Source organism: Natator depressus, chromosome 25, assembly GCF_965152275.1.
Source record: "Natator depressus isolate rNatDep1 chromosome 25, rNatDep2.hap1, whole genome shotgun sequence".
Lineage (NCBI taxonomy): Eukaryota > Metazoa > Chordata > Testudines > Cheloniidae > Natator > Natator depressus.
Window position 1 is genome coordinate 3,691,697 of NC_134258.1, and position 24,818 is coordinate 3,716,514.

At 52.4% G+C, this 24,818-nt stretch overlaps 1 protein-coding gene across 4 annotated transcripts in view; it reads left to right on the forward strand.

Moving 5' to 3' along the window:
* Window positions 1-24,818, forward strand: part of TBXA2R (thromboxane A2 receptor) — a 43,459-nt gene that overhangs the window by 13,176 nt on the left and 5,465 nt on the right. The window lies entirely within an intron of this gene.

The window sequence follows — 24,818 nt, forward strand, 5'->3', positions numbered from 1 at the left end:
AGAGTTGGCAGCAACAAGGGCCGGGTTCAATATCTAGGGGATCCATTCCAATAACACAATGCAAACCGGCTCAAGCCCCCACCCAGTGACCTGGGACAAATATATACCACCCCCGCTGGGCGCCTCCAAGAGGCAATACTTCCCCTCTCGCAAGCACCTAGTCTGAGTGTAGCAAAAAGCCTTTTAATAACAGAGAGAAACAATGTGGCATTATGTTGGGGAAACACCACCAACAGGATTCATAACACAACCCATGAGCAAAAAATCCACCCCAAGCAAATTGGGGCATGCCCTTTCCCTTTTGTTCTTGAGTCCAGCAACCCCAAATCACCCAAAGTCCCAAAAGTCCAATGACCCCAAAGTCTCTGTCCCTGGTCAGGGCAGCCCCAGAGTTCAAAAGTTTATCTACAGAGCTTTCCCTCCCAATCTAGGTGGAGATGGGGGTGGAGGTAAGAGGCACCTTACGTGATCTGAAGCTGACCGCCCCACAGCTCCATAGGCCTTCGCTCTGCTCTGCTCCGTTCTGCCAGACGCCCCACAAACTGCTTCGCTCAGCTCCGCGGCCCACACGCAGCTCCCGCTGTCCCACGAACTGCTCCGCATCCCACCAGCAGCTCCCGCCGTCCTATGAACTGCTCCACCAGCCTGTCCACAAGGCACTCCAGCCATCCCGCAAACTGCTCCACAATAGATCTTCAGGCTCCCCCACTACTTAACACAACGCTCAGTGATTTCAGCTCTTAGTCAGTTCAGCTCTTTGGTGAATTCAGCTTGTAGTAGGGGAGCCTCAGTGCTGGTGCACGATTAGCCCAAAGTGAGCGCAGCAGCCTGTAACTAGACTCCTAATGAAATCAAAATTAGCTCTGATATTCCACAGTGGAGAGAGGAGGAAGTGCAATTAGCATGTAAGGCCCTCACCAAGGGGCCCATGTCACCAAATATTAATACTTGTCCCCAGCCTCTCTCCATTCACAGAGTTTTGGAACCCATGACCCTTGCCTAGCGAGTGCCACTTAGTTGATGGTGAGTCCCTCCATCATAACAAAAGGCCAAGTACAGTTCCAAGCACAGTTCCCATAATCAGGGTAATAACAATTTATTCTTCCTGCCCCAATAACAGAGACACTGGGGATCCCACAGCAGCCAAAGTGACCATTTGGGCAGCTATGGCCTCATTCTAGGCGGGGTGGGTGTGCCTATGCAAATGAGATCAGCCCCTGAAGTTCTTTTCCACAACTTGCCACACCTCACCACCAGATGTCAGGGTGGAGCTCATCCTGACACTGCTTACATATACTTCCAAAGAAATCTTTTTTAGCTGCTAAAGAAGCGAAGTCACCAGGGGGCGAGAGGCAAAATATTGTCACGGGTCAAAAACTGGCTCAGAGTCAGAAAAAAAAGACTAGGATTCAATGGTGAATTTTCATCATGGCCAGAGGTGAACAGCAGGAGTCACAGGAGTTCTGCGCTAGGTTGGAGTATCCAACATGTTTGTTCGTGATGTGGAAAGGGGGGTGAGCCGGGGGGTTGGGGGGGGAGGGGGCTGGAATCTGACCAGGACTGTCAGTAAGTTAGGTGAGTCAGGACCAGAGAGCATGGTGAGGGAACTTCAGAGAGGAACCCTGCACGGAAACAGGCCACACAATTACCTAGGGAGGTGGTGGAATTTCCATCCTTAGAGGTTTTTAAGGCCTGGCTTGACAAAGCCCTGGCTGGGATGATTTAGCTGGGGTTGGTCCTGCTTTGAGCAGGGCATTGGACTAGATACCTCCTGAGGTCCCTTCCAACCCTGATCTTCTATGATTCTACAATTCTAATTACAAATGAAATTCAGAGTCAACAAATGCAAAGCAATGCACATTGCAGGGGGGAAATAAATTACCCGTGCACCATACAGTGTCCAAATTAACTGTGTCAGCTCAAGAAAAGGGAGCCATTGTCGACAGCTCAGTGGAGACTCCTGCTCAATGTGCAGCTGCAGTCAAAATAGTGAGCACAATGTGAGGCTGCATAAGGGAATAATACAGAAAATTTTCGAACGCCTTTATGTAAATCAATGGCGCAGCCTCGCCTGGACGCTGTGTGCAATGCTGGTCACTGTGGCTCCACAAGGATATAGCAGAACTAGAGGGGGGTTCAGACAAGGATGAGGAGAATAAGCAACAGCTTGGAAAAACCTCCTTGGAGGAGAAATTGGAAAGACTGGGATGTTACCCCAGCAAGGAGACGAATAAGAGGGGGTATGATAAAAGTCTGTAAATAATGCCTGGCCTAGAGAAGGGAGCTCAGGAGCCTCTGTTCTCCTTCCCTCATCATAGCACAAGAACAAAGGGACATTCAATGAAATGAAAAGATGGGAAATTCCAAACCAATCAAAGGAAATACTGTCTCATGCAATGTGTGATTAAACTGGGGAACTCATTGCCACAAGAATTTAACAAGATTCAAAAAGAGATTGGACATTGGGTGAAAATGATCATGACATGATAGATTTCATGATTCAAAAGAAAGAAAGGCAGAATGTCTTTGTCCTCTGGGAGCCCTGCTGCCCCCCCAGGCTCCTGGCTACTTTCTCCCAGCAGGCTGCTGCCTGGGCTCCCCTCTTACCACTGGGAGCCTGCTTCCCTCTGGCTCCCCACTCCGAACATGGCTGGCGGTCGCAGGGGGTTCCCAGAGCTGTCTGGGTGCAGCTGCTCTGAGCAGAGACAATAGCAGTGTGAAATGGACAAGGATGTCAATTTCACTGCTGGTAGGCTCTGTACTGTGAAATTGAGCTGGAGCAGGGCTGCAGCAGGGGCTGTCATCCTAGGGTAGATGGGGGGCTCTAGTGGCTGCCAGTGCCCCACATTTGGCTCTCAGTGCCCCACAATGCCCCACTTCAGTCAATGCAAGTGTTCCTGTGAGGATGCGCTCCACCGGCAGGAGGAGAGTAGGATGGACACCAACAGCCGATTGAATGACCTTAATTAAGTCAACCTAGTTTTGTAGTGTAGAGAAGGCCTAAGGGACATGAGTCACACCTAGCAAGGAAGATAAAAGGCAGTGAGAAGAGGTTATTTGAATATATTAGAATGAAGAGAAAGACGAAGGAAAGTGCAGGTCCTCTCCTTAGTGGAGAATGGGAGCTATTAACTGATGACATCAAGATGGCTGAAGTGTTTAATGCCTATTTTGCTTCAGTCATCACTAAAAAGATTAGTGGTAACCAGATACTCAGCATAATTAATATTAACAACAACGGGGAAGGAACGCAAGCCAAAATAAGGAGAGGACAGGTTAAAGAATATTTAGATAAATTTGATGTATTCAAGTTGGCATGGTCTGATTAAATTAATCTCACTTTACTTAAGGAACTAGTCTGAAGCAATCTCAGAACCGTTGGCAATTAACTTGGAGAACTCCTGGAGGATAGATGAGGTCCCAGAGGACTGGAGAAGGGCAAACACAATACTTACCTTTAGAAAGGGGACCAGAGAGAATCCGGGGAATTATAGGCCAGTCAGCCTGACTTCAATATCTGGAAAGATACTGGAATAAATTAGTGAACCATCAGTTTGTAAGCACCTAGAGGATAACAGAGTTATAAGGAATAGTCAGCATGACAGAGCAGCCTAATTTCCTTCTTCAACAGGGTCACTGGCCTAGCAGATGGGCGGAAGCAGTAGATGTGCTAGATCTGGATTTTATAGGGCTTTTGACCCAGTCCCACATGATATTCGCATAAGCAAACTAGGGAAACATGGGCTAAAAGAAGTATCTGTAACATGGGGGCACAATTGGTTGAAAGACTGTAATCAACGATTAGTTATCAATGGTTCACTCTCAGCCGAGGAGGGCGTATATAGTGGAGTCCTGCAGCGGTCAGTCCTGGGTCCGGGACAAGTCAATATTTTCATTAATGATTTGGATAATGGAGTGGAGAGTATGCCGTGCAGATGACACCCAGCTGGGAGGTACTTTGGAGGCCAGGATTAGAATTCAAAATGACCCTGACAAATTAGATAATTGGTCTGAATTCAACACAATGAAATTCCATGGCGACAAGTGCAAAGTGCACTTAGCGAGGAAAACTCAGGCGCACAACTACAGAACGGGCAGTGACTGGTGAGGGGGTCCTACTGCCTCTCCGCTCTTGGCGAGTTTTTGCATGGTTTTGCTTTAAGCCATAAGGACACATTTTCAGCCTCATAAATGTATAAACGAAATTATAACCTGTAACCTCACTACAACATTACTGTAACAATTACTATAACATCACTATAACAACCATGCTCAGGGCATTATGAGCCTTCCGAAGACACCCAACATGAGAAACTTTGCATTGGATACCACACAATCATGTTATAAAGATGAACATGGGGGTGTAGGGTGTTCCCCCGAGGTACAGAGCGTCACACCCAGCAGCTTATCCCACATCTGCTCCTAGGGGTTCTTACATCTTCCTCTGAAGCAGCTGGTGTTGGACACTGGCAGAGACAGGTTCCTGAGCTAGCTGGACCTGGGGTCTGAGCTCGTCTGGTCCTCCCTCTGGTCCTGCAGTGGGGCAGGGTGTGGGGGGCAGCCTGTTCTGCCCCATGCTCCCAAACTGTCAATCTGGCACCTTTCCCCAGCATATAATTCACTTTCAAACATAGACAACTTGCTCCATAGCACGACAATCTGACAGGGGACGGGCGGCAGATTTCCCAGAGAAAGATGGGACCTTTCTGTGGCATGTGTTTTTCCAGGCTGGAGCAGCTCCTGGCATCCGGAATGAAAACAGTGAATTCCTAGCATTCAGCCCCGGAGCCGACAGGGCTCCTGGGTGGACTGCAGAGTGATGGGATGGGACAAACCCTGCAAAGAAAATAGGTACTCGAGCAACATCATTTGGATCCAGTTCTCCAAGGCCGCAGAGATGGGAGGGGTTTGGGCCCTGGGTTCTGGCCCCACTCTGATTTAGCAGGGAAATGGTCTCTCTTGCTGGAGCAGAACTCTGGTGAGGCTCCAGGCCAGTGAATTCCTTTGCTGTGAATATTGATAAGGTTAAAAATGCCACAGGAATCTCAGCATGTAACTTACCAATAAGGCCAGTATATGCAGAAAGCGCCATCCCTGGGAGTAATCAGATTCCAGCATCCCCAGTGGGCAACATGTCACCATGCCCAGCTAGCCGCATGCCATTGCTTCTGGCTGGCCTGGATTGGGGGTGGGGGGCAGACGGCAGTTTACTTGTCAGGGGATGGCGTTCACCACACGTCTGCCCTTCTCCAGCTCCTATCATGCAAGGAGCTTAACACATTTTACATCATTATCCCTGCTGCACAGCTGGGGAAACTGAGGCACGGAGCAGGCCCGTGAATTGCTCCAAGGTCAGTGGTAGAGGCGGGAATGAGACCCAGGAGTCTGAGGCTGAGAGTACAGGGCCGGCTCTAGGTTTTTTGCCGCCCCAAGCAAAAAAAACCACCCTCCAAGAGCAGAACTGCCGAAGCAAAAAAAAAAAAAACAAAACCCACCTGGAACGCTGCCCCTGGAATTGTGCCGCTCCAAGCACGTGCTTAGTTTGCTGGTGCCTATAGCCGGTCCTGCGTGAGTAAGGGTTTGCGTTAGGTTGGAGGGAGGCTCGTGTGTTGTGTTTCCTTATCTAGTGAGTGGGGCAGGCGGTCCCTCATGGTGATGTGGGTCCGGCCCTGGCAGTGTAGATGTGAGGGGTGGGCCTTTGGGTGAGTGAAGAGGGGTCCCAGCATGAGGTGTTTCCTTACTGGTGAGGGTTGGTTGTGGGGTGGGGCTGGGGAGGATGTCCTGCTTTCTTGATCCCTTTTTGTTTGTGTATCAACCAATCATACCATAAACTGTCCTCCTCAGTAATAATCCCCCGTGGCACTGGTATAGCACTTTCCATGTCAGTGTCCAAAATCTACTGTACAGAGGGGCATCATGCCAGACACTCAGACACTGGCTGACAAGTTGCAGAAGCCGGGTTCCATCTCCAGTTCAGCTTCAGATGGGCTGTGGGATGACAGCCAAGTCACTGCCCTTCTCTGTGCCTCAGTTTCCCCACCTCTAAAATGGGGCTAATGGCACTGACATTCCCTGGTAACATGCTGTGAGCACTCAGGTAGACATCTGGCCTATCAGCACAGTATCTGAGCACCTCAGAGGCTTTAACAACCTCTCTGTGAGGCAGGGCAGGGCTATTTGCCCCATTTTACAATGGAGGCACAGGGAGATTAAGTGACTTGCCCAAGGGCACATAGGAAGTCTGTGGCAGAGCTGGGAATTGACCCTCACTTTTTTGATTCCCAAACCAGCTCCCAAATCACCGGACCATCCTTCCTCTTCTAGGGAGGCCCATGGATGAAAAGGACTAGGCATGGTTAGCCCATCTCCCTGCAGGTGCATTGTATGTCTCTGTGAACTCTCTAGCCAGCTGCGGTGGTGCTGGGGTTTCCGGGATGCACACAGAGAGGCAGCGGGGCGGACTGCAGCTTGAACGCGTGTGTCCCTAGCCTTATCTTTCAAACAACATCAACTGTAAGTTCTGTGGCTGAAACCCTGCATGGAGCCATAGCGTCACCAGACTTCGCAGCGTGAGACAGTTTCCTCTGAGAACCATTCTAACGCCTCTGCCCTGCACACTGACCTTTTTTCCTATGAACTTTTTTATTACTTTTTAAAAAAAGACAGAGAGAAAAAACAAGCAGAATAAAATACACATCAGCGGCTCATAATGCATTAACCAGGCGCCACCTAACCTTAGCTATATTTTAAACAGTGAGTTATACACGATATGAATGATTAAAATATAAATTAATGATCTGTATAACACAATTTGCAAACAAACACATTTGGCTTATAAAAATCCAGCCAGGTAAAAAAAACATTATTAAAATAAGATGTGACAGTCTAAACCTTGGGGGAGCGTCCTGTAACCCCCACATTCCTCATTTATATACAATTGTAATATTGCATATAAAGCATGCCATGTGAGGTATCAGGGGAGATGTTATGATCGGCTGAAACCCACTGTTCTATCTAATTTGTATATCTTTAGGGCATATGAAGTTACAGGATTGTGTTGTATGGTTGTGACTAAAACATGCAGGAAGTTGGGGAATCAGGTTAGATATAAGCTAAAGATATAGGGAAATAAGGAAAGTAACCAATGCCCGGGCAGGTGTCAAAACAATCATCAACAGCCATTCTCCAGCAAGGAAGTTACAATTCAATGACACCTGCATGAGGCCACACCAAGGGAATTGCTCAACCTTGCTTGGGGACTCAGCAATGCCCCCCAGACATGCCTGGACTTGTATTCTCCAAGCACATGGGACTGAGGATATAAAACAGAACACAGGGGACCCATGCTTGGCCTTTCTCCTGCCCCTACCTATACTGCAAGCAACAAGGACACTGAGAAGACTTAAAACTCCAACAGAGGAGACTGGCCCAGGTTTCAAGGGTGAAATCTATGTATTATGACCTGCAATATCCAGCAGGGAGAGAAAAACTGTTTAATTTAGATGTTGTCCAGTCTAATAGGGTTGAGAGTTTAGACTGCGTGTTTATATTTTATTTTATTTTGGTAACTAACTCTGACTTTTCGCCTATCACTTAATATCACTTAAAATCTATCTTTAGTAGTCAATAAATTTGTTGAACTGTTTATCTTTACCAGTGAGTTTGCCTGAAGTGTTTGGTAATCTGCTCAGGTTGCAAAGGTTGGTGTATATCCACTCCACTTTCCATTGATTCCAGTGAACCAATTAATAAATCTGCACTGCTGGTCTTGAGATGGTATATTCCTGGGGTACAGGGCTGGGAGCTGGGGGGACTTAGCTGGTGCCTTTCTCTGTGTGACTCACAAGTGGCTCTGGGAGCATTCATGCAATCTAGCTGGGTGTAGGGGTCCACATGTGGTTGTGCTGAGTGATCACAGCGCCTGGAGGGGTTGCTGCTGGTCACTAGCTAGGCATTGTGAGAGACAGCCCAGGCTGGAGAGAGTTCAGGGGGCACAGCAGCCCCACAGTCTCAGGCTGCACCCCGGGGATCCCATCACAGTGGCGCAGTGAGCAGAGTGAAATACACAGTTTGTTGTACTGAGCAAGATTTGCACTTCGTACACTGGTGTGAAGATTTTAAGTGAGGCTTTAAGTGTGGTGGCTAAGGATAGTCAGGAGGAGGCTACCGGTTTGTTATTTTCTGTTTCCTTCTGTGGGGAGAGGGAAGTAGGAACAGAAAAGCAAATGAGTGAAAGCAGTGAAGCCATTGCGACGTTGGAGCTTTTTAGACTGCAGGTTGCAGAAAAAGAAAGAGACCAAAGCCTATTGGAACTGAAAGAACTGGAGATAAAGGAGAAGCAGGAAGAAAGAGAGTGGGAGGAGAGAGAGAGAGAGTGGGAGGAGAGAGAGAGAAAGTGAAAACACCAACTGGACCTGCTAGAGAAGCAGAACCAGAGCCCAGCGATTCCCATCACTCCAAAAATCCGCAATTGGGACCATTTGTGTCCTGCATACAATGAGGCAGATGATATTGCTGAATATCTGACTACCTTTGAAAGGCTGTGTGCAGTGCATGAAATCCCTGATGCCAAGAGAGTTCCTACCCTGATTGCAAAATTAACTGGTAAAGCTCTAAGTGTATTCAGTGAAATGCCTATTGAGGATGCTTTAAACTATTGTAAATTCAAAAACACTGTTTTGCAAAGGTTTCAGATTACCCCTGAAACATATAGAGTTAAATTTAGGAATCTTAAGAGGGTTATTGGTACGAGTAATGGGGAATATGTGAACAAAATGAAAGATTTGATGGGAAGTGGGTGGGGGCAAAGATGTTACAGGCTTTGAGGGAATGTTTGATCTTGTGGCTCAAGAGCACTTCGTAGGCATATGCAAGGCTGATGTAAAGCAATGTCTGTGTGGGACAAAACCGTAAAGTCTGTGGAAGAGCTGGTGACTCTAGCTGATGCCTTTGAACAGACCCAGGCATCTAAACCGTCAAAATGGGATTTTAAAGGTGGAGGGAAGGGAGGGTCCCATTTTATCCCTAGCAAGAAGGAGGGTGGCTGGGAGGCTGGATACTCACCTCCCCCGAACCATGCTTCTAACCCTCGTCCCAAATCTCCTGTAAAAACAGAAGAGCCCAAAAGGTACGATTAGTGTCATTCCACTGATCCCCGGAGGAATAAACGCCCTGGGCTGGGAGGAAGCAGGCAGCCAATAGCCCATGTTAGCTCTGCTGCCCTCACCACAGAACCTCCCCACCCCCCAAGCAGTTGAAACTGATCCATCCTATTGGTTTGGGGAGATTAGCCTTTGCAGAACCAGACATGGAACATGTTAAGTTTGTTGAAATTAGTGGCAGGGAGTACTTGGGGCAGAGGGATACAGGGGCCCAGATCTCTCTGGTTAAGCACAGTGTGGTCCCAAAGGCCAGTGTGCTACCAAATGGCAGAGATTGTGGGGGTGGGAGAAAGCAGATTCCTCGTACCACTAGCTGAAATCCATGTGGTTTGGGAAGGTTTGGAAAGTGTTTTGACTGGGGGAGGGGTAATGGAACACGTCCTAGTCGACCGGCTCCTGGGTAATGATTTTTCCCGTGTAGCTCAGGTTAAAGTGTTTGCCTGCAGCAGGAGGGAGTTTAAAGCTGGGACCCCTGAGGGAAAGGAGAAGGTCTCAGGAACAGCTGAGGGAATGGGAGGGAGTCTCCTTGATTCTTCTGCAACGGGGGAAGCCACGTGCTCCCAGGTGTGTGGGGGTGGGTGGGCTGAGACCAGCTCCTGCACTGCAGCTGGAGGCAACACCGCCTCAGGAAGGGAAGGGGCTGTGATGCCTGCCAGGGAGAGACCTGTCCCGGGTTTTAGCTGCCCACAGACTGCAGCTGACCCAGAGACAGACCCCGCGCTAGGGAGCACAGGGAAATGTGTCCTAGAGGGGAGCCCACAGAAGGGTGACAGAGGAATCCCAGGCACTGCTACAGGCTGGGGACCGACTGGCTAAGCGGCAGTTCTGCAAAAAAGGACCTGGGGATTACACTGGGCGAGAAGCTGGATATGAGTCAGCAGTGTGCCCTTGTTGCCAAGAAGGCCAACGGCATATTGGGCTGCATTAGTAGGAGCATTGCCAGCAGATCGAGGGACTTGATTATTCCCCTCTATTCGGCACTGATGAGGCCACGCCTGGAGTACTGTGTCCAATTTTGGGCCCCCCACTACAGAAGGGATGTGGAGAAATTGGAGAGAGTCCAGTGGAGGGCAATGAAAATGATTAGGGGGCTGGGGCTCATGATTTATGAGGAGAGGCTGAGGGAACTCGGCTTGTTTAGTTTGCAGAAAAGAAGAGTGAGGGGGGATTTGATAGCAGCCTTCAACTACCTGAAAGGGGGTTCCAAAGAGGATGGAGCTCGGCTGTTCTCAGTGGTAGCAGATGACAGAACAAGGAGCAATGGTCTCAAGTTGCAGTGGGGGAGGTCTAGGTTGGATATTAGGAAACTATTTCACTCGGAGGGTGGTGAAGTACTAGAATGGGTTACCTAGGGAGGTGGTGGAATCTCCATCCTTAGAGGTTTTTAAGGCCCGGCTTGACAAAGCCCTGACTGGGATGATTTAGTTGGGGATTGGTCCTGCTTTGAGCAGGGGATTGGACTAGATGACCTCCTGAGGTCTCTTCCAATCCTAATCTTCTATGATTCTATGATCTCAGAAGGGGGTTCGAGGGGGACTCGGGAGCCCCACAGGGGTGCAGGGGTTCAGGGCTCCGAGTGACCCTGCTTGGTGAACCCCCTGAAATAGCTCACAGATCCCCAGCGGGCTGCCAGATCCCCAGCGGGCTCACCGGTTGAGAACTGCTGCTCCGTACCACAAGGTTTTCTGCTGGATTAATCTTAGCCGGAGGCCCAAGAAGCAGGTCAGAGCAATGGCTGAAATTTGTTTCCATTGCTTAGCAGAAAATAATAAGCTCAGTTCCTCCTTCATTTCTTTTTTGGGGATCCGGGTTTAGTTCAGATTTGCTGGCCCAGTGTGCGCGTCGTGTGGCCCCAGGTCCTGGCAATCAGGGGGACTACTGGAGAAGTGGAAGCAGTTCAGGAGGTCTGGGGCCCTGCAGCCTGTATGGGAAAAGCCTCTGTGCAGTTCCGGGGTGGGGGAGAGGGCTGATGGGGTTCACCTAGGCCTGCCGTGGGGTGAAGTTTCCGCTCGCCCTTGCTGGGGCAAGAAGCTCCATGGAAGGTGGGTGGGTTTCAGGGGGTGAGGCAGAGGAGGATCAGGCCCCACAGGGCAGCATTGCAAAGACAGCGATGCGAGGGGCAGAACTGCTGGTCTGGAGGAGGATGTTTCCAGGTGTCACGGAGCTGCAGGGCCGGAGGAGGCCCTTGCGCTGGCAGTGCCGAGATGGTGCAAAGGGCCAGAGTGGAGGCTGGGGGTAGAAACGGAGAGAGAACGGGGTGGGATTTCACCTCCTGTTCCAGGGGCCCTAAACAGGCTGCAAGGGGCTGGCAGAGAATCCCCCTTGTGCATGCACTGAGCCTGCCCGCCCTCCCTCCTCCCCCTGCCATCTTGGGCTCTGTGTTAGCATCAGCTGGAACGTGGACCCAGGCAGGAGGCAGGCCTGTGGTTAGCAAGGTGGTTTGTACCATCTGCGTGTGTGAAAGCAAAAGCTGAATGTGGTGATCTGTGGCTGCACTGAACCGAGTGAGAGCAGGGTGGGACGGGAACATGAGATGTTGTGAGGAGAAAGTCAGCCAGCCGATGGTGAGCTAATCGCCTGGATCTCGCTTATCGGGGCCAGGATCTGAATGCAGCTGGATCTGGATTTCGCAAAGTTCTCTCGGGTTCAGTCCGGCCATGGAGATGGCTTGGAGGAACCGTGAGGTCCTTTTCCCTTCTAACTTTCTGCCAGGCTCTGAACTGGCACCTGTCTCTGCAACGGGCTAATCAAAGAATCATAGAATATCAGGGCTGGAAGGGACCTTGGGATGGTCAAAATCTGGCTCAGAGATTTGTGGCTTGTGCCAGTCTCTAGTTGGGATGTCTGGGGCCTGCTTCTCCATTGCCTGGTCCCAAAGACTGCACAAGACGCAGGGCAAAGAGAGCACATGGCACTAGTGAGCCAGAAAATCACTTCCTTTGCCCAGGTGCCAGATGCCAGGCAGGGGCAAATCGGGCCCAGGCATTCTCTCCAAATGAGCTTCCCTGAGTAAATGCTGATTAAGAGCCTCAGGTCCTGGCCCGACTTTCGTAGCTGGATCCTTCAGGTAAACCCACTGCCAGCTGGACGGGTGTGCAGGGAGCAAGAGCGGCTCGTGCACTGGGGGTCAGGTGAACGACGGGATAGGATGCTGGATGGGGATAGACACAATTCAGTGTGACAATGTGCTGGCCAACTGATGCTAGGCACCCGCTCAGCCTGCAGTTCCAGTACCAGAGCAGGAGCGGACCCGCCACACCATTCATTGTCAGGGGGTGGCAGCCGCACTCAGACAGTGGGACAAACGGCTGAAATGTGGAACCCCTGAATTTTGTTGTGTGACTCCCTGCAATTGACAGAGGATAAAGGGTTTTAACTGGAGGCCCCGTGGGTAAGGCTGTTTTCTCACCAGGTGAATTCAATCAGTTTCTTTCTAAAGAAAATTTAAAAAAACAAAGGCTATCACCCACAGCCATGACACACACCTCCCAGCATCACCAGCCAGCTGTGATGACTAGAACTTCAACTTTCCAACTTGGATTGTTACCAGGTGAATTGCAGAGTATTTGCAAGCTTTGCTGGGGACCAGCCCTTAGGGGTGACTTACAACAGGCATTGCCAAGTGGGGTGAGCTCCTAAAATACTGGAGCTTGGAAATCCTGGGTTCTGCTGCAGGGTCTCAGAGCAGCATGTGGTGTAGTGGTTAGATATGGCCTGACCACACACCTGTCTCTGGCATGCTCCGTCTGAAAGGCAGTGGAAAGCTTAGGTCTGCCGTGTTAGTGAGCTGCGTTCGGCTCCCGGCTCTGCCTGGAGTGATGTTGTGCAATCTTCTTCTTCTTGTAAAATGGGGTGGTTGCTGATCCTCGGCTGCCTTCCAGGGTGTGTGTGAGCTCGTGCTCGTAAACAGGAGCTGTGAAGTGAAGGAAATACAAGCAGTGCTCAGTAGAGGTGACCCCGTGCTCTCTGGGCTTCCAACCCAGCAGACCTCCCTGAGGCTCCATGGGGAGCCTGTGTCTGTCTCTGGGCAACAGTCAACATGCAGAACATCCCTCAAAGTCTGGTACACTCGGGAGGTCTGGGGTCCTCTCCCCTCTTCGCCTCCAAGGCAGAGCTAGAAACCCAGAGCAGCCCCCACCCTGGATCAGACCCAGATCTGTGCAGCTAGTTAGGCATCGCTGTGCTCGGCACTGCCACGATGAACAGCTTTAGGAGACGAACTCCCATTTTCCACAAGGATTCCAGCACTTTGGTGTGTACACGCCAGACCCTGGGTACAGCTGCTTAGGATGCAAAAACCTGCTCGCACTACTGCTGCCTCTCCCTCTGTCTGTTTTACCCCCTCTTGTATCTTGGCCTAGACCAAGACTGAGTTCCCTGGGTAGGGATCACCTTTGCACAGCATCTTTGTACAGCACCTTGCGTGGTGGGCCTTGAGCTAGGACTGTACTCGCGATGCCGATGCAAACACCCAGGGCTGGGCGCCAGACTGACACCTGGAGCGAAAATGAAGCGACTGGTGTTAGTTCAGAGCTCGAAGGCAGGATGGAAACCAGCGAAAAGGCACCAGAATGAGCTGAAACCAAACCGCAACTGTCCATCCGTGGAGAATACGGCCAGTGGGCTCCCAGCTCTGAGCCGAAGCAGGACGTGCAGGAAGGAAATGCCCATGGCACAATCTGCCTGGGAGAGGTGAACAGGCCCTGCCTGTCCTGTGACACGAAGGATGCTTGGGACCTTATTCCAAAAAGTCATGGAGATTTAGTCAGTTACAGGGGACTGGACGCAGAGCATCAGCATCAAGACAGACTCATGAAGTTAGACCTTACACATGACCTCTGAAAATCAAGAGGGGAGCATCCCTGCCCTGAACTGGCACGTTTGGGCTGGGGTTGGTGCCCCATGCCCTGGACTGGCATGTTGGGGTGTGGACGCTGGGCTGGGGTCAGTGCCCCATGCCCAGGCTGGCACAATGGGGTGTGGACACTGGGCTGGGGTCGGTGCCCCATGCCCTGGACTGGCATGTTGGGGCATGGACGCTGGGCTGGGATCAGTGTCCCATGCTGTGAGCTGGTATGTTAGGGTGTGAACACTGGGCTGGAGTCAGTGCACCATGCCCGGGCTGGCATGTTGGGGCAAGGACACTAGTTTGAGGTCAGTGCCCCATGCCCGGGCTGGCACGCTGGGGTGTGCAGATTAAGATGGGAAATCCAGCACATGAGTGTGTCCATGTTTTGACACGTGTGGTCCCAGCCAGGATGTGGTTGCTCACAGAAGGCCATGTGGGTGCCTGGCCTAACGGATCTGGGGATACTTCAGCACTGAGGCAGCATTTGAGCTAATCCCAGCCTATTGTCAATGCAGTGAGGAGATTCGCAAGGTTTTCCTGCTCTAAACAACTGCAGCCTCCTTAGTCCAGGGACAGCCAGGCAGCTGGCTTGTCCCTTGTCTGCCCCAGGCAGACGTCATCAGCACCCAGAGAGCTGGGGATGCTGGTGGAGGGGGAAGGGCTGGCAGGCAAGGGTTATAGCGTGGCCCATATGCCAAGGGCTGTAGCCCCAGGCGGGAGCTGTCCAGGGGTAGCCCAAAGGGAGTCAGTAGCTGCACTCCTCGCTCCTGCAGCGCCAGCCTCCCGCAGCAGGAGGCAGGCATGGGCTGGGGGAGGCTCCCAGCTGCTGGACTCAGCCTCTCCTGCAGGCGTCATTGCCCAAGGGCCCGGGCTCAGCTCAGCCTTCAGCCTGGATTCCTCACATTCCCCAGCTGTGAGCCAGATGACAACTTTCAGCATCGACCTCCCTCCGAACCGATTGGCAACCCAGTGGCCTGGGTCATTCATTCTGGGCGCCGCGCCAGGCTGACGAATTCCAGACGGGGCTGCTGGGGAATCGGAGCTGTGCTAATGGGATGCTGCATCCTGGCCACGAGACGTTCGGGCACCTGATCCCTGAGCCTGGTTTATATCCTGTGAGCAATGCACCCAACGCCTGGACTGCCCCCTGGAGACGACCCCCTAAGCTTATCTCTACCAGCTTAGGTTAAAAACTTCCCCAAGGCACAAATTCTTCCTTGTCCTTGGAACAGTATCACTGCCAACACCAAGTGAGTTAGACAAAGATTTAGGAATAGGACCACTTGGAGTTCCTGTTTCCCCAAAATATCCCCCCAAGGCCCTTCACCCCTTTCCTGGGGAGGCTTGAGAGTAAACAAGGTGAGCACAGACCAGCCCCTTGGGTTTTTAGGACACTAAAAACCAATCAGGTTCTTAAAAGCAGAACTTTATTATAAAGAAAAAGTAAAAGAAGCACCTCTGTAAAATCAGGATGGAAGGTAATTTTACAGGGTAATCAGATTCAAAACACAGAGGATTGTGTTGGGTGTGGTGTGCACACCTGGCAGTCCCTGCCCCAAAGAGCTCACTGGCCAAACAGCACCAGATGGTTGGCTGGAGGAGCTGTGAGCACTTTTCAAATGATGCTCATCCGTTCCGCCTCACGACCCCCCACATGCCCAGAGAAATCACCGTGCTCATCGGCTGCTGTTTAGAGCTGGTCACAGGGAATTAAGAGTTTTGCTTAATGAACAGGATGAATCCGTGCCAGAGTCAAGAATAGAACCCAGGCATCCTGACCCGCGTCCGCTCTGCTCTAACCATTAACTCCACTGCCCCTCAGTCCTGCTTTATGTCCATTTCCCGACATCTCCCGGGTGGGGATTTGGAGCTGGGTTCACAGGTAGAGTCTCAGCGGCCTGGGGAAGTTCCCAGCCTGGACTGGATTTCAAAACCCTCCTGTTCAGGACAGTTCGCCCTGCGAGAAACACAAGGCCTGTTTCTGATCTGGCCGTCAGTGGACTTGCTCCCAGGTGTGTCAGCTCAGAACCCGGGAAGCTGGGCTTCGAGACGTCAGGGCAGGGTCATTGCTTCACAGGATCATCCCGGGGCTGATGCACGGTGTTGGGGCCAAATTGCTGCTGCATTTGCAGCTGCAGCTGTGGGGAATTTGCAGCTTCGGTGGCTCTGAAATGTTTCATGGTTTCATGTCGAACCCACCAGATTGTTTAGGATGGAAACGCCTTCCCCCCCATCTGAACAAATGGAAATGTTTTCATTATTTTATTCAAAAGCTTTTCATGTCAAAATTCCCTTTACTTGTTTGTAAATGCTCAACTTGTCAACAAAATGTTCCGTTGAGCCAAAAGGGGTTTAAAATGTTTTGCTTTGTTAAAAAATGTTTTTTTTGTTTTGACTCAAACAACTTTTGCCAATTTTTATGAAAAATCCTGTTTGTCCAGCCCTCAGCTGCTGCCCAGCCTGCTGCCCGCAATCTGCTGCCCATGGCTCCAGCGGTTTTTGCCCTTGACTTCTGGGGGGCTTGCAGCGTGTCAGCGTCCCAACACCTGCCTGGATTCAGCCCACTGCCTTTACTGGAAAGATTTATTACAACAGCACCAGGATTTATTTATCCTTCCTGATGGGGGGGGGGGGCAGCTTAAATGGAAGCAGATGCTGCTCAATTTAAGGCAGATGCAGCTGAATATGGTCAAAAGCCGGCTCCGCTCCCACCCCCACGGGGCCTGGTGTGTTGCAATCGCTGAGCCACGGAGGGTCACCAAGTGCAGGATGAGCTCAGGCTCAGGGCTGACACAGGGGCCCTTTTAAACAGGCAGGACAGTTGCACCTTGACAGCGTTTCCGTCCCCTTTGCCCCCGGCTGTTGATCTCTGGCTGTGCTGCGAGTGATGTGTCAGCAGAGCAGTGTGAGGACCCTTGTCAGGAAGAGGGGAGTTAGCTGCTTTGGGCCCAGATGGAATGCCCCCTGCAGGGCACTTGGCTGAACCGGCCTCCTTCCATCTTCACTAGGCTGCCGTGCAGCATTGCTGTGCTCTCTTCCAGCCCAGAGGTGGCTGCATGGCTGGGGTGCACAAAGTGAATCCGGCAGGTGCAGACCGGTGTCAGAGGTGTGCACCGAGCAGGGTGATGCCAGTGCTGGGTAGGAAAACCTGGGTCAATGTGGCCTCTAAACACCATCGAGCATCTGGAAAATCTGACCCAGCGGCACGGCACAGAACACGGGTCCCTGGGCCAGTCCCCTTCGCTGAGAAGCTGCTTCCAAAGATGCAGAACCCAAGAGTGACTCGTGCACAGCTGGTCTGACGGCCTCCCCAGGCGCCGTTCTGCTCTCCCAGCCCCAGGCTAACACCTCTGGTTGCAGCAGGGTGATTTACCGCAGACCCCGGGCCTCCAGGAGGAGTCGGCTAGTCCCACCACTGCAAACCATGGGAGAGCAGCGTGCCTGGAGCAAGCTCCATCTGCAGTAGGGGGGCTGGGCTGGGCTGGCTCGTGGCTGCATCCTCAAGCCGGCAGAATGGCACCAGGGTGCTGGGCAGGATGCAGAGGCAGCTCCTCCACACCTCCTCCCCCACATGGCTCACACCCCAAGCTGGTGCATAACCAGGGCACTGCAATGGCTCCCTCAGCCCACTCCCCGGACCTTGTGCATTGGGGCCCGTGGAGCCATGTCACTGTTAGGTCCTGGCATTCTGCACACGGCCGTTGCACCCTGCGCTCAGTGCAGGCTGCTGCAGAGGAGACGCCCACACTGCGCTCTCCCCTGGCCGCTTTCCTGTTCTCCTCCCTCCTCCGCCGGCTCTCTCAATCCACAATGATAAGGTCGTTCAGCTGAGAAGCATTCTTGGCTCTTTGGTTATGAAATGAAAGGGCATGCGGAGCCAGAATATGATGCTCAGCCTCATTCGCAGAGGACGGTCAGAAAGATTCATGTATCTGGCAGAGCACCCTCCAGAACAGCGCTCTCCCCAGGACAGCTGCCTCCAATGCCAACCCGGCCTGCCGCTCCCGACAACTGGCTTTGAGAGACGCGGAGAGGGCAGGGTGTCGGGACCGCGGGGCGCCGGAGGATGGTGAAGGGACACTGGGGTCTCATTGCCAGCCCGAGTCTGGCTCTGTTCAAGGACAGATTTACAAGACTGGGGTCGAAACTGAAACCTCACAACTGCAGATTAAAAATCCACTTAATGAAACTAATTGAAGAGGGGGGGTTCCTACCGATGTAACCCGGGGCTTGTCTACATGAGGAAATTGACGAGTATCGCTCCCTGTAATGAGATGCTGATTCCAGAAGTGGGTTAGGCTAAACCAGAAGAAGGCACTTGGTCTGCAGAATGAGTGTGTCCACATGGGGAGCTATTCTGGATTTGCTCTAGTGGTTTAAATTCGAACCCTACCTTAATGCAGATTAATTTCCCCGGGTTCCTGAATCGGATTTTAAAATGGAGAGAAATTCTGGGAGCCAGCAAAGATTTCTGGCCAGTGAGTTTCTCTCCATCTTCTTGTCCAGCTCTTTAGCCTGAATTCAGCTCCTGGCTCTCCTGATGACTGCAAGGTCTTGGGCAAGTCAGTGCCCTGCTCTCTGCCTCAGTTTCCCCATCAGTCCTGACACTTGACTTCCTCGGTCACGGGGCTTTGCCAGTGGATGTTCACAAAGAGTTTTAAAGGCCTTGTGCAAGTGCAGGCGGCACTCTCCAGCATGTTAACTGGTCCGACCCTCCGGGGCCAGTCCTGGACCAAGCCAGGCGAGTCGGTGTCGGACCCCCATGGAGAGCCCAGGCTGCTGGCTGCTCCGGTGCTGCAGCGGGGCTCCCTGAGCCTCCCAGTGTGGTCAGCCTCTGAAAGCTGATCCCAGCAGGGCAGAGGAGTGAAGCATCTGGCCTCCTCCAGCCAAGAGCCCCTGAGGGAAGCCGTGTCACAGGCCATGGGGCTCGGGAACCAGAGCAGGGCAACGAGCTGCACGGCTGCCGTGAGTAGGACTCCAGGTGGGGACCTGGGTTCGCTTCCCCTCCCCTGCTGGGCCTGACCTAGTGCAATCATAGGAAGCTGGGCTTGGCCCGAGCAGCACCCAGCACGACTGCTCTGGGCTGGGGCTCTGGAGCTAGTGCCAGAACCCCCCACCCCATGGACGGATCCCACCCCAGAGCCCTGCTGCTCTCTAGTGCCCAGCACTACGTTGTGTAAGTTGCGCCCCAGCTGCCCAGCACAGGCTAGAGCTCGAGGAGCAGCTCCATCCCGGCAGGCCCTGTGCGCGCGTGGGAGGGGTCCAGCCCCTGCAGACGGAAGGGCTCTGCCCAGACAGGCAGGCGGCCAAGTGTGACGCTTACCATGTCCTTGAGCCAAACCCCAAGGGCTAGATTGGACCCATGCTGGGGGTCGGGGAGGGGACTGCCTAGGGGGGCAGCACTGTGGCCCCTTCTCGGCTTGTGGGATTTCGAATGGACTCTAACCCAGCAGCAGCAAGTCACTGGCTGAGGATCCAGCCACGCCTCTCCGGGAGTCATCACTGCCTGGGTAAGGAGAGGGTTAAACAGGAGCAAGGACCTTCCAGACCGGACACCAGTTTTCAAAACCAACCCTAATATCCCGTCTTTGCAGTTGTCTCCTGCTTACAGCCACCACTCCAGTGCTGGGCAGGGAGGGGCTGCAGCCACACCCCTCTTCTCTAGCCCCTGGCCCCTACGCGGGGTGCTGCTGCACCCACTGTCCCCCGGCAGTACCCACAGGCCAGACCCCCCAGCGCTAGGAGCTGTGCCAAGGGCTACAGCCTGATGGAGACTCGCAACCCCAATTTCTCTGGCTGACACCCCTCACTGTGGTGTCTGGGTGCTAGACAGCCCCCCAAGCATTCGAATCCTGAGTAGACAATACAGCCTGACAAAGCTGTCTCTGATCTGAGTGCCAGTCGGGCTCCTAGCTTTGCCAGGCTTCAGGCACAAATGGCTGAGCTCGGCATGGCCCCTGCTTAGCCCAAGCCCATCCGTCTGAGGCTTAGTCAGAGCGCTCTGGGAACTCGGGCCTGACGCAATGTTCCTGGGGCTCAGGGAGGCCCATGGTGCAGTTTGGTGTGGCCATGGCGTTTGATTAATCGACCGGTTCCTGGCAGGTGAGCTGACCTGCTCCTAAGAGACCCTAAAATCCCCCCCCAAATAGATCCCCCTGGAGGATTGGACGTCCCACACTGACACCCTCCGCCCCAGGCCCCCTCAGCCACACCCCTCTGCTTGCATCTGTCCCGGCTTTGGCCCTTCTGGCTACTCCCTATCGCCCCTTTCTGGGACAAATGGAAAGAAACAGCTTGCGAGCATCCCGGGACGGGCGCAAGAGCTCGGCCAGAATCCAGGCGTCCATCACAGCGAGTGGCCTGGATTATTTAGGGGCTATTTGACAGCAGATGAGCTGAAAACAAGTTTCTTTAAACAATGCACCAATGGGGATTAGTGCAATTGTGTAAACATCCCCAAATGACTTTCCTTCAGGGAACGTGTTGCGTGCGCAGAGGGGGCTGCTAATGCAAACCAGCTGCTCAGCCTCTCCCAGAGAATCGCCATCTTCCCAGGAAGGAGCACATGGTGTCGGGTCGGTTCCCCAGCCCCACCCAGCCCGTCAGCGCAGGGCCTCTCTCTGGATCCCCTTCTCCAGGAGCCTGCCCAAGAGGGCCAATTGGCAGCAGGTTCCATGATGTTGAGACAAAGGGACTAGACTGAGACATCCTCCCCCAGATTCATCCCACATGGGCCCCCGAGCGGCCTATTGGTGCAGGATTGGAACCAGCAACCTAGAGGGAAAAGATGCCGTGTGCCTGTATTTATGGTCAATGCCCCGAGCAAGCCAGGTCCCCCTTTGCAATGTTTTTTCCTGAAAAGCACAGATGCTCAGAACTCGCTCGTTCCAGCGGTAGCTCCCAGGGGCCTGTTACCGCTTTCTGATCTGACTGGCTAGCCCATCGTCAGAGTCCTTTAGGAGGGGAAATAGATGATGAAGGCAGGTGCTTCTTTTGTGCAATCCTGTTTATTTGCAAGAGGATGTAAAGTCCTGTTTCCCTGCACACTGCAGGAATCATAGAATCATAGAATATCAGGGTTGAAAGGGACCTCAGGAGGTCATCTAGTCCAAACCCCTGCTCAAAGCAGGACCAATCCCCAACTAAATCATCCCAGCCAGGGCTTTGTCAAGCCTGACCTTAAAAACTTCTAAGGAAGGAGATTCCACCACCTCCCTAGGTAACCCATTCCAGTGTTTCACCACCCTCCTAGTGAAAAAGTTTTTCCTAATATCCAACCTAAACCTCCCCCACTGCAACTTGAGACCATTACTCCTTGTTCTGTCATCAGCTACCACTGAGAACAGTCTAGATCCATCCTCTTTGGAACCCCCTTTCAGGTAGTTGAAAGCAGCTATCAAATCCCCCCTCATTCTTCTCTTCCGTAGACTAAACATCCCCAGTTCCCTCAGCCTCTCCTCATAAGTCATGTGTTCCAGACCCCTAATCATTTTTGTTGTCCTCCGCTGGACTCTTTCCAATTTTTCCACATCCTTCTTGTAGTGCGTGGCCCAAAAGTGGACACAGTACTCCAGATGAGGCCTCACCAATGTCGAACAGAGGGGAACGATCACGTCCCTCGATCTGCTGGCAATGCCCCTACTTATACAGCCCAAAATGCCATTGGCCTTCCTGGCAACAAGGGCACACTGTTGACTCATATCCAGCTTCTCGTCCACTGTAACCCCTAGGTCCTTTTCTGCAGAACTGCTGCTGAGCCATTCGGTCCCTAGTCTGTAGCGGTGCATGGGATTCTTCCGTCCTAAGTGCAGGACTCTGCACTTGTCCTTGTTGAACCTCATCAGATTTCTTTTGGCCCAATCCTCTAATTTGTCTAGGGCCCTCTGTAGCCTATCCCTACGCTCCAGCATATCTACCTTTCCTCCCAGTTTAGTGTCATCTGCAAACTTGCTGAGGGTGCAATCCACACCATCCTCCAGATCATTAATGAAGATATTGAACAAAACCAGCCCCAGGACCGACCCTTGGGGCACTCCACTTGATACCGGCTGCCAACTAGACATGGAGCCATTGATCACTACCCGTTGAGCCCGACAATCTAGCCAGCTTTCTACCCACCTTATCGTCCATTCATCCATCCCATACTTCTTTAACTTGCTGGCAAGAATACTGTGGGAGACCGTGTCAAAAGCTTTGCTAAAGTCAAGGAACAACACGTGCACTGCTTTCCCCTCCTCCACAGAGCCAGTTATCTCATCATAGAAGGCAATTAGATTAGTCAGGCATGACTTGCCCTTGGTGAATCCATGCTGACTCTTCCTAATCACTTTCCTCTCCTCTAAGTGCTTCAGAATTGATTCCTTGAGGACCTGCTCCATGATTTTTCCAGGGACTGGGGTGAGGCTGACTGGCCTGTAGTTCCCCGGATCCTCTTTCTTCCCTTTTTTAAAGATGGGCACTACATTAGCCTTTTTCCAGTCATCCGGGACCTCCCCCGATCGCCATGAGTTTTCAAAGATAATGGCCAATGGCTCTGCAATCACGTCTGCCAACTCCTTTAGCACTCTCGGATGCAGCGCATCCAGCCCCATGGACTTGTGCTCGTCCAGCTTTTCTAATTAGTCCCGAACCACTTCTTTCTCCACAGAGGGCTGGTCACCTCCTCCTCATGCTGTGCTGCCCAGTGCAGTAGTCTGGGAGCTGACCTTGTTCATGAAGACAGAGGCAAAAAAAAGCATTGAGTACATTCGCTTTTTCCACATCCTCTGTCACTAGGTTGCCTCCCTCATTCAGCGAGGGGCCCACACTTTCCTTGACTTTCTTCTTGTTGTTAACATACCTGAAGAAACCCTTCTTGTTACTCTTAACATCTCTTGCTAGCTGCAACTCCAGGTGTGATTTGGCCTTCCTGATTTCACTCCTGCATGCCCGAGCAATATTTTTATACTCTTCCCTGGTCATTTGTCCAATCTTCCACTTCCTGTAAGCTTCTTTTTTGTGTTTAAGATCAGCAAGGATTTCACTGTGAAGCCAAGCTGGTCACCTGCCATATTTACTATTCTTTCTACACATCAGGATGGTTTGTCCCTGTAACCTCAAAAAGGATTCTTTAAAATACAGCCAGCTCTCCTGGATTCCTTTCTCCTTCATGTTATTCTCCCAGGGGATCCTGCCCATCAGTTCCCTGAGGGAGTCAAAGTCTGCTTTTCTGAAGTCCAGGGTCCTATTCTGCTGCTCTCCTTTCTTCCCTGTGTCAGGATCCTGAACTCGACCATCTCAATCAAACAGCAATAGACCATTTCTTTGGTCACAGTTCCAAGCCCCTCTTAGCCAGCACTCTGCCCAAAAGATCCCTCTTGGCTTTTTGCCTGGGGCTTTTTGCTCCTCCGTGTATTTCTGCTGCTTCTCTCTTGCTCACAGCTGCAAACTTAATCAGTCCCCCACTCTTGTGTTTTGTTATCTGACCCCTGGGAAGCCCCTGGTGCATCTCCTACTCTAGCGTTCCCTGTGCTGTGCTTTGGGTTGTTGCTCTGATTGTTTCATAAAGGAGCTTAATTGTTTCCTACCTTTCTCCTGAACGAAGGCAGCTGTTATGCCCACCAGTTTCAAGGAGTCTGCACCCAGCTACCAGCATAAGAGGCCTTTACAATGGCAGCCCAATACCGTCTCCGCTGCACAGCGAGGAAGTGACTGGAGCGAGGCCACACAAGTGAACCCAGTCCCAGGCTGTGTGCACCTGTTAGTACGGTAGCACCTACGAGCCAGCCGAGGATGGAGCCCCGTTGTGCCAGGCACGGCACGGGCAGAGAATAGCTAGAGCTGGCCCTGGCATTGAAACAGACCCGACCGACCTGCGGAGGGGGAAGGGGCGTAACAGGCAAGCAGAGCGATGGTTGCAAATGTCATGTTGTTAGTGCCGGGATTTTGGGGGTGGGGGTCACTAGATGAGGAAGAAAGGAGGGATCAGGGCTGGGGGGAGGGAGGGAAGGCAAGGCGGGGAGTCGGTGCCGGCAGACAGTGAGCACAGGGAGAGAATGGCCTGTTGAAGCCGCTGGAATGATGGCATCACCTGTGTACGAGGTCCCTGCTGTAGAATTACTTCTAGGGCTGCTTTGGGGGACACCCCTCTGGGCTTGCTTTCTTCCCCAGCTCCCCTGGCTTGGGGCTCCTGGGGGGCCCCTGAGGGTGGGGAGAAAATGATGCCTCCTTGTAGCTGGAGATGGCGGCACTCGTGCCGTTAGGCTTCAGGCCAAGGCTGCTGGCAATCGCCCATGGCAGCGAGCGCATCTCAGGGCACTGGTCTGCAGGCTGTCTGGAGTGACCCCAAACAGGAGCCATCTCCTGCGCTTCCAGCCCACGCCCCACCTTCCCCAGCACAACAGCCTCGCCCCTCCCGCGCCCTCAGGGCAGCAACTTGCCCCTGGCGCTAGGGCATCAGCGTACCAACAGGCACAGAGACAGGGGCTGCAGCTAAGGTTGCACAGAGAGTGAGTGCCAACGCATGGAAGGGAATCCTATCTGGCTTTAAGATTAAACTCGATGAGTTTATGGAGGAGATGGTATGATGGGATAACATGATTTTGGTAATTAATTGATCTTTAAATATTCGTGGTAAATAGGCCCAATGGCCTGTGATGGGATGTTAGATGGGGTGGGATCTGAGTTACTACAGAAAATTCTTTCCTGGGTGTCTGGCTGGTGAATCTTGCCCATATGCTCAGGGTTCAGCTGATCGCCATATTTGGGGTCGGGAAGGAATTTTCCTCCAGGACCGATGGGAAGAGGCCCTGGGGGTTTTTCGCCTTCCT